The following is a 10744-nucleotide window of genomic DNA, read 5'->3' on the forward strand; positions in this document are numbered from 1 at the left end:
ACATTCACTATCTGTAGACACAGTTAGCGCACATCTGACGATGTCTCCCTTACTTTCTACCCTTGATGAACAAGAACTGTAAGGAGCCTCAGAAAGCACCTTTTCCAACATTCACTATCTGTAGACACAGTTTGCGCACATCTGACCATGTCTCCCTTACTTTCTACCCTTGATGAACAAGAACTGTAAGGAGCCTCAGAAAGCACCATTTCCAACATTCACTATCTGTAGACACAGTTAGCACACATCTGACCATGTCTCCCTTACTTTCTACCCTTGATGAACAAGAACTGTAAGGAGCCTCAGAAAGCACCATTTCCAACATTCACTCTCTGTAGACACAGTTAGCGCACATCTGAACATGTCTCCCTTACTTTCTACCCTTGATGAACAAGAACTGTAAGGAGCCTCAGAAAGCACCATTTCCAACATTCACTATCTGTAGACACAGTTAGCGCACATCTGACCATGTCTCCCTTACTTTCTACCCTTGATGAACAAGAACTGTAAGGAGCCTCAGAAAGCACCATTTCCAACATTCACTATCTGTAGACACAGTTAGCGCACATCTGACCATGTCTCCCTTACTTTCTACCCTTGATGAACAAGAACTGCAAGGAGCCTCAGAAAGCACCACTTCCAACATTCACTCTCTGTAGACACAGTTAGCACACATCTGACCATGTCTCCCTTACTTTCTACCCTTGATGAACAAGAACTGTAAGGAGCCTCAGAAAGCACCACTTCCAACATTCACTATCTGTAGACACAGTTAGCGCACATATGACCATGTCTCCCTTACTTTCTACCCTTGATGAACAAGAACTGTAAGGAGCCTCAGAAAGCACCATTCCCAACATTCACCATCTGTAGACACAGTTAGCGCACATCTCACCATGTCTCCCTTACTTTCTACCCTTGATGAACAAGAACTGTAAGGAGCCTCAGAAAGCACCATTTCCAACATTCACCATCTGTAGACACAGTTAGCGCACATCTCACCATGTCTCCCTTACTTTCTACCCTTGATGAACAAGAACTGTATGGAGCCTCAGAAAGCACCATTCCCAACATTCACCATCTGTAGACACAGTTAGCGCACATCTCACCATGTCTCCCTTACTTTCTACCCTTGATGAACAAGAACTGTAAGGAGCCTCAGAAAGCACCATTCCCAACATTCACCATCTGTAGACACAGTTAGCGCACATCTCACCATGTCTCCCTTACTTTCTACCCTTGATGAACAAGAACTGTAAGGAGCCTCAGAAAGCACCATTTCCAACATTCACCATCTGTAGACACAGTTAGCGCACATCTCACCATGTCTCCCTTACTTTCTACCCTTGATGAACAAGAACTGTAAGGAGCCTCAGAAAGCACCATTTCCAACATTCACCATCTGTAGACACAGTTAGCGCACATCTCACCATGTCTCCCTTACTTTCTACCCTTGATGAACAAGAACTGTAAGGAGCCTCAGAAAGCACCATTCCCAACATTCACCATCTGTAGACACAGTTAGCGCACATCTGACCATGTCTCCCTTACTTTCTACCCTTGATGAACAAGAACTGTAAGGAGCCTCAGAAAGCACCATTCCCAACTTTCACCATCTGTAGACACAGTTAGCGCACATCTGACCATGTCTCCCTTACTTTCTACCCTTGATGAACAAGAACTGTAAGGAGCCTCAGAAAGCACCATTCCCAACATTCACCATCTGTAGACACAGTTAGCGCACATCTCACCATGTCTCCCTTACTTTCTACCCTTGATGAACAAGAACTGTAAGGAGCCTCAGAAAGCACCATTCCCAACATTCACCATCTGTAGACACAGTTAGCGCACATCTCACCATGTCTCCCTTACTTTCTACCCTTGATGAACAAGAACTGTAAGGAGCCTCAGAAAGCACCATTTCCAACATTCACCATCTGTAGACACAGTTAGCGCACATCTGACCATGTCTCCCTTACTTTCTACCCTTGATGAACAAGAACTGTAAGGAGCCACAGAAAGCACCATTCCCAACATTCACCATCTGTAGACACAGTTAGCGCACATCTGACCATGTCTCCCTTACTTTCTACCCTTGATGAACAAGAACTGTGAGGAGCCTCAGAAAGCACCATTCCCAACATTCACCATCTGTAGACACAGTTAGCGCACATCTCACCATGTCTCCCTTACTTTCTACCCTTGATGAACAAGAACTGTAAGGAGCCTCAGAATGCACCATTTCCAACATTCACCATCTGTAGACACAGTTAGCGCACATCTCACCATGTCTCCCTTACTTTCTACCCTTGATGAACAAGAACAGTAAGGAGCCTCAGAAAGCACCATTTCCAACATTCACCATCTGTAGACACAGTTAGCGCACATCTCACCATGTCTACCTTACTTTCTACCCTTGATGAACAAGAACTGTAAGGAGCCTCAGAAAGCACCATTTCCAACATTCACCATCTGTAGACACAGTTAGCGCACATCTCACCATGTCTCCCTTACTTTCTACCCTTGATGAACAAGAACTGTAAGGAGCCTCAGAAAGCACCATTCCCAACATTCACCATCTGTAGACACAGTTAGCGCACATCTAACCATGTCTCCCTTACTTTCTACCCTTGATGAACAAGAACTGTAAGGAGCCTCAGAAAGCACCATTTCCAACATTCACCATCTGTAGACACAGTTAGCGCACATCTCACCATGTCTCCCTTACTTTCTACCCTTGATGAACAAGAACTGTAAGGAGCCTCAGAAAGCACCATTCCCAACATTCACCATCTGTAGACACAGTTAGCGCACATCTGACCATGTCTCCCTTACTTTCTACCCTTGATGAACAAGAACTGTAAGGAGCCTCAGAAAGCACCATTTCCAACATTCACCATCTGTAGACACAGTTAGCGCACATCTCACCATGTCTCCCTTACTTTCTACCCTTGATGAACAAGAACTGTAAGGAGCCTCAGAAAGCACCATTTCCAACATTCACCATCTGTAGAGACAGTTAGCGCACATCTCACCATGTCTCCCTTACTTTCTACCCTTGATGAACAAGAACTGTAAGGAGCCTCAGAAAGCACCATTTCCAACATTCACCATCTGTAGAAACAGTTAGCGCACATCTCACCATGTCTCCCTTACTTTCTACCCTTGATGAACAAGAACTGTAAGGAGCCTCAGAAAGCACCATTCCCAACATTCACCATCTGTAGACACAGTTAGCGCACATCTGACCATGTCTCCCTTACTTTCTACCCTTGAAGAACAAGAACTGTAAGGAGCCTCAGAAAGCACCATTTCCAACATTCACCATCTGTAGACACAGTTAGCGCACATCTCACCATGTCTCCCTTACTTTCTACCCTTGATGAACAAGAACTGTAAGGAGCCTCAGAAAGCACCATTTCCAACATTCACCATCTGTAGACACAGTTAGCGCACATCTCACCATGTCTCCCTTACTTTCTACACTTGATGAACAAGAACTCTAAGGAGCCTCAGAAAGCACCATTTCCAACATTCACCATCTGTAGACACAGTTAGCGCACATCTCACCATGTCTCCCTTACTTTCTACCCTTGATGAACAAGAACTGTAAGGAGCCTCAGAAAGCACCATTCCCAACATTCACCATCTGTAGACACAGTTAGCGCACATCTGACCATGTCTCCCTTACTTTCTACCCTTGATGAACAAGAACTGTAAGGAGCCTCAGAAAGCACCATTTCCAACATTCACCATCTGTAGACACAGTTAGCGCACATCTGACCACGTCTCCCTTACTTTCTACCCTTGATGAACATGAACTGTAAGGAGCCTCAGAAAGCACCATTTCCCACATTCACCATCTGTAGACACAGTTAGCGCACATCTCACCATGTCTCCCTTACTTTCTACCCTTGATGAACAAGAACTGTAAGGAGCCTCAGAAAGCACCATTCCCAACAATCACCATCTGAAGACACAGTTAGCGCACATCTGACCATGTCTCCCTTACTTTCTACCCTTGATGAACAAGAACTGTAAGGAGCCTCAGAAAGCACCATTCCCAACATTCACCATCTGTAGACACAGTTAGCGCACATCTGACCATGTCTCCCTTACTTTCTACCCTTGATGAACAAGAACTGTAAGGAGCCTCAGAAAGCACCATTCCCAACATTCACCATCTGTAGACACAGTTAGCGCACATCTGACCATGTCTCCCTTACTTTCTACCCTTGATGAACAAGAACTGTAAGGAGCCTCAGAAAGCACCATTCCCAACATTCACCATCTGTAGACACAGTTAGCGCACATCTCACCATGTCTCCCTTACTTTCTACCCTTGATGAACAAGAACTGTAAGGAGCCTCAGAAGGCACCATTTCCAACATTCACCATCTGTAGACACAGTTAGCGCACATCTCACCATGTCTCCCTTACTTTCTACCCTTGATGAACAAGAACTGTAAGGAGCCTCAGAAAGCACCATTCCCAACATTCACCATCTGTAGACACAGTTAGCGCACATCTGACCATGTCTCCCTTACTTTCTACCCTTGATGAACAAGAACTGTAAGGAGCCTCAGAAAGCACCATTCCCAACATTCACCATCTGTAGACACAGTTAGCGCACATCTGACCATGTCTCCCTTACTTTCTACCCTTGATGAACAAGAACTGTAAGGAGCCTCAGAAAGCACCATTTCCAACATTCACCATCTGTAGACACAGTTAGCGCACATCTGACCATGTCTCCCTTACTTTCTACCCTTGATGAACAAGAACTGTAAGGAGCCTCAGAAAGCACCATTTCCAACATTCACCATCTGTAGACACAATTAGCGCACATCTGACCATGTCTCCCTTACTTTCTACCCTTGATGAACAAGAAGTGTTAGGAGCCTCAGAAAGCACCATTTCCAACATTCACCATCTGTAGACACAGTTAGCGCACATCTGACCATGTCTCAATTACTTTCTACCCATGATGAACAAGAACTGTAAGGAGCCTCAGTAAGCACCATTTCCAACATTCACCATCTGTAGACATAGTTAGCGTACAGCTGTACACGTCTACCTTACTCACTACCCTAGGTGAAGGAGAACAGTAAGGAGCTCAGAAGGCACCATTTCCAACTTTCACCATCTGTAGACACAGTTAGCGCACATCTCACCATGTCTCCCTTACTTTCTACCCTTGATGAACAAGAACTGTAAGGAGCCTCAGAAAGCACCATTTCCAACATTCACCATCTGTAGACACAGTTAGCGCACATCTGACCATGTCTCCCTTACTTTCTACCCTTGATGAACAAGAACTGTAAGGAGCCTCAGAAAGCACCATTTCCAACATTCACCATCTGTAGACATAGTTAGCGTACAGCTGTACAGGTCTACCTTATTCACTACCCTAGGTGAAGAAGAACAGTAAGGAGCTCAGAAGGCACCATTTCCAACATTCACCATCTGTAGACACAGTTAGCGCACATCTGACCATGTCTCCCTTACTTTCTACCCTTGATGAACAAGAACTGTAAGGAGCCTCAGAAAGCACCATTTCCAACATTCACTATCTGTAGACACAGTTAGCGCACATCTGACCATGTCTCCCTTACTTTCTACCCTTGATGAACAAGAACTGTAAGGAGCCTCAGAAAGCACCATTTCCAACATTCACCATCTGTAGACATAGTTAGCGTACAGCTGTACTCGTCTACCTTACTCACTACCCTAGGTGAAGGAAAACAGTAAAGAGCTCAGAAGGCACCATTTACAACATTCACCATCTGTAGACACAGTTAGCGCACATCTCACCATGTCTCCCTTACTTTCTACCCTTGATGAACAAGAACTGTAAGGAGCCTCAGAAAGCACCGTTTCCAACATTCACCATCTGTAGACACAGTTAGCGCACATCTGACCATGTCTCCCTTACTTTGTACCCTTGATGAACAAGAACTGTAAGGAGCCTGAAAAAGCACCATTTCCAACATTCACCAACTGTAGACACAGTTAGCGCACATCTGACCATGTCTCCCTTACTTTCTACCCTTGATGAACAAGAACTGTAAGGAGCCTCAGAAAGCACCATTTTTAACATTCACCATCAGTAGACACAGTTAGCGCACATCTGACCATGTCTCTCTTACTTTCTACCCTTGATGAACAAGAACTGTAAGGAGCCTCAGAAAGCACCATTTCCAACATTCACCATTTCTAGACATAGTTAGCGCACATCTGACCATGTCACCCTTACTTTCTACCCTTGATGAACAAGAACTGTATTAGCCTCAGAAAGCACCATTTCCAACATTCACCATCTGTAGACATAGTTAGCGTACAGCTGTACACGTCTACCTTACTCACTAACCTAGGTGAAGGAGAACAGTAAGGAGCTCAGAAGGCACCATTTCCAACATTCACCATCTGTAGACACAGTTAGCGCACATCTGACCATGTCTCCCTTACTTTCTACCCTTGATGAACAAGAACTGTAAGGAGCTTCAGAAAGCACCATTCCCAACATTCACCATCTGTAGACACAGTTACCGCACATCTGACCATGTCTCCCTTACTTTCTACCCTTGATGAACAATAACTGTAAGGAGCCTCAGAAGGCACCATATCCAACATTCACCATCTGTAGACACAGTTAGCGCACATCTCACCATGTCTCCCTTACTTTCTACCCTTGATGAACAAGAACTGTAAGGAGCCTCAGAAAGCACCATTTCCAACATTCACCATCTGTAGACACAGTTAGCGCACATCTGACCATGTCTCCCTTACTTTCTACCCTTGATGAACAAGAACTGTAAGGAGCCTCAGAAAGCACCGTTCCCAACATTCACCATCTGTAGACACAGTTAGCGCACATCTGACCATGTCTCCCTTACTTTCTACCCTTGATGAACAAGAACTGTAAGGAGCCTCAGAAAGCACCATTTCCAACATTCACCATCTGTAGACACAGTTAGCGCACATCTGACCATGTCTCCCTTACTTTCTACCCTTCATGAACAAGAACTGTAAGGAGCCTCAGAAAGCACCATTTCCAACATTCACAATCTGTAGACACAGTTAGCGCACATCTGACCATGTCTCCCTTACTTTCTACCCTTGATGAACAAGAACTGTAAGGAGCCTCAGAAAGCACCATTTCCAACATTCACCATCTGTAGACATAGTTAGCGTACAGCTGTACTCGTCTACCTTACTCACTACCCTAGGTGAAGGAAAACAGTAAAGAGCTCAGAAGGCACCATTTACAACATTCACCATCTGTAGACACAGTTAGCGCACATCTCACCATGTCTCCCTTACTTTCTACCCTTGATGAACAAGAACTGTAAGGAGCCTCAGAAAGCACCGTTTCCAACATTCACCATCTGTAGACACAGTTAGCGCACATCTCACCATGTCTCCCTTACTTTGTACCCTTGATGAACAAGAACTGTAAGGAGCCTCAAAAAGCACCATTTCCAACATTCACCAACTGTAGACACAGTTAGCGCACATCTGACCATGTCTCCCTTACTTTCTACCCTTGATGAACAAGAACTGTAAGGAGCCTCAGAAAGCACCATTTCCAACATTCACCATCTGTAGACACAGTTAGCGCACATCTGACCATGTCTCTCTTACTTTCTACCCTTGATGAACAAGAACTGTAAGGAGCCTCAGAAAGCACCATTTCCAACATTCACCATTTCTAGACATAGTTAGCGCACATCTGACCATGTCTCCCTTACTTTCTACCCTTGATGAACAAGAACTGTATTGAGCCTCAGAAAGCACCATTTCCAACATTCACCATCTGTAGACATAGTTAGCGTACAGCTGTACACGTCTACCTTACTCACTAACCTAGGTGAAGGAGAACAGTAAGGAGCTCAGAAGGCACCATTTACAACATTCACCATCTGTAGACACAGTTAGCGCACATCTGACCATGTCTCGTTTACTATCTACCCTTGATGAACAAGAACTGTAAGGAGCCTCAGAAAGCACCATTTCCAACTTTCACCTTCTGTAGACACAGTTAGCGCACATCTGACCATGTCTCCCTTACTTTCTACCCTTGATGAACAAGAACTGTAAGGAGCCTCAGAAAGCACCATTTCCAACATTCACTATCTGTAGACACAGTTAGTGCACATCTGACCATGTCTCCCTTACTTTCTACCCTTGATGAACAAGAACTGTAAGGAGCCTCAGAAAGCACCATTTCCAACATTCACCATCTGTAGACACAGTTAGCGCACATCTGACCATGTCTCCCTTACTTTCTACCCTTGATGAACAAGAACTGTTAGGAGCCTCAGAAAGCACCATTTCCAACATTCACCATCTGTAGACACAGTTAGCGCACATGTGACCATGTCTCCCTTACTTTCTACCCTTGATGATCAAGAACAGTATTGAGCCTCAGAAAGCACCATTTCCAACATTCACCATCTGTAGACATAGTTAGCGTACAGCTGTACACGTCTACGTTACTCACTACCCTAGGTGAAGGAGAACAGTAAGGAGCTCAGAAGGCACCATTTCCAACATTCACCATCTGTAGACACAGTTAGCGCACATCTGACCATATCTCCCTTACTTTCTACCCTTGATGAACAAGAACAGTAAGAGGCCTCAGAAAGCACCTTTTCCAACATTTACCATCTGTAGACACAGTTAGCGCATATCTGACCATGTCTCCCTTACTTTCTACCCTTGATGAACAAGAACTATAAGGAGCCTCAGAAAGCACCATTTCCAACATTCACCATCTGTAGACATAGTTGGCGTACAGCTGTACACGTCTACCTTACTCACTACCCTAGGTGAAGGAGAACAGTAAGGAGCTCAGAAGGCACCATTTCCAACATTCACCATCTGTAGACACAGTTAGCGCACATCTGACCACGTCTCCCTTACTTTCTACCCCTGATGAACAAGAACTGTAAGGAGCCTCAGAAAGCACCATTTCCAACATTCACCATCTGTAGACATAGTTAGCGTAGAGATGTACACGTCTACCTTACTCACTACCCTAGGTGAAGGAAAACAGTAAAGAGCTCAGAAGGCACCATTTACAACATTCACCATCTGTAGACACAGTCAGCGCACATCTCACCATGTCTCCCTTACTTTCTACCCTTGATGAACAAGAACTGTAAGGAGCCTAAGAAAGCACCGTTTCCAACATTCACCATCTGTAGACACAGTTAGCGCACATCTGACCATGTCTCCCTTACTTTGTACCCTTGATGAACAAGAACTGTAAGGAGCCTCAGAAAGCACCATTTCCAACATTCACCATTTGTAGACACAGTTAGCGCACATCTGACCATGTCTCCCTTACTTTCTACCCTTGATGAACAAGAACTGTAAGGAGCCTCAGAAAGCACCATTTCCAACATTCACCATCTGTAGACATAGTTAGCGTACAGCTGTACACGTCTACCTTACTCACTACCCTAGGTGCAGGAGAACAGTAAGGAGCTCAGAAGGCACCATTTCCAACATTCACCATCTGTAGACACAGTTAGCGCACATCTGACCATGTCTCCCTTACTTTCTACCCTTGATATACAAGATCTGTAAGGAGCCTCAGAAAGCAGCATTTCCAACATTCACCATCTGTAGACATAGTTAGCGTACAGCTGTACACGTCTACCTTACTCACTACCCTAGGTGAAGGAGAACAGTAAGGAGCTCAGAAGGCACCATTACCAACATTCACCATCTGTAGACACAGTTAGCGCACATCTGACCATGTCTCCCTTACTTTCTACCTTTGATGAACAAGAACTGTAAGGAGCCTCAGAAAACACCATTTCCAACATTCACCATCTGTAGACACAGTTAGCGCGCATCTGACCATGTCTCCCTTACTTTCTACCCTTGATGAACAAGAACTGTAAGGAGCCTCAGAAAGCACCATTTCCAACATTCACCATCTGTAGACATAGTTAGCGTACAGCTGTACACGTCTACCTTACACACTACCCTAGGTGAAGGAGAACAGTAAGGAGCTCAGAAGGCACCATTACCAACATTCACCATCTGTAGACACAGTTAGCGCACATCAGACTATGTCTCCCTTACTTTCTACCTTTGATGAACAAGAACTGTAAGGAGCCTCAGAAAGCACCATTTCCAACATTCACCATCTGTAGACTCAGTTAGCGCACATCTGACCATGTCTCCCTTACTTTCTACCCTTGATGAACAAGAACTGCAAGGAGGCTCAGAAAGCACCATTTCCAACATTCACCATCTGTAGCCACAGTTAGCGCGCATCTGACCATGTCTCCCTTACTTTCTACCCTTGATGAACAAGAACTGTAAGGAGCCTCAGAAAGCACCATTTCCAACATTCACCATCTGTAGACATAGTTAGCGTACAGCTGTACACGTCTACCTTAGGTGAAGGAGAACAGTAAGGAGCTCAGAAGGCACCATTTCCAACATTCACGATCTGTAGACACAGTTAGCGCACATCTGACCATGTCTCCCTTACTTTCTACCCTTGATGAACAAGAACTGTTAGGAGCCTCAGAAAGCACCATTTCCAACATTCACCATCTGTAGACACAGTTAGCGCACAACTCACCATGTCTCCCTTACTTTCTACCCTTGATGAACAAGAACTGTAAGGAGCCTCAGAAAGCACCATTTCCAACATTCACCATCTGTAGACACAGTTAGCGCAAATCTCACCATGTCTCCCTTACTTTCTACCCTTGATGAA

This window comes from Schistocerca americana, unplaced genomic scaffold (genome assembly GCF_021461395.2).
Source record: "Schistocerca americana isolate TAMUIC-IGC-003095 unplaced genomic scaffold, iqSchAmer2.1 HiC_scaffold_18, whole genome shotgun sequence".
NCBI lineage: Eukaryota > Metazoa > Arthropoda > Insecta > Orthoptera > Acrididae > Schistocerca > Schistocerca americana.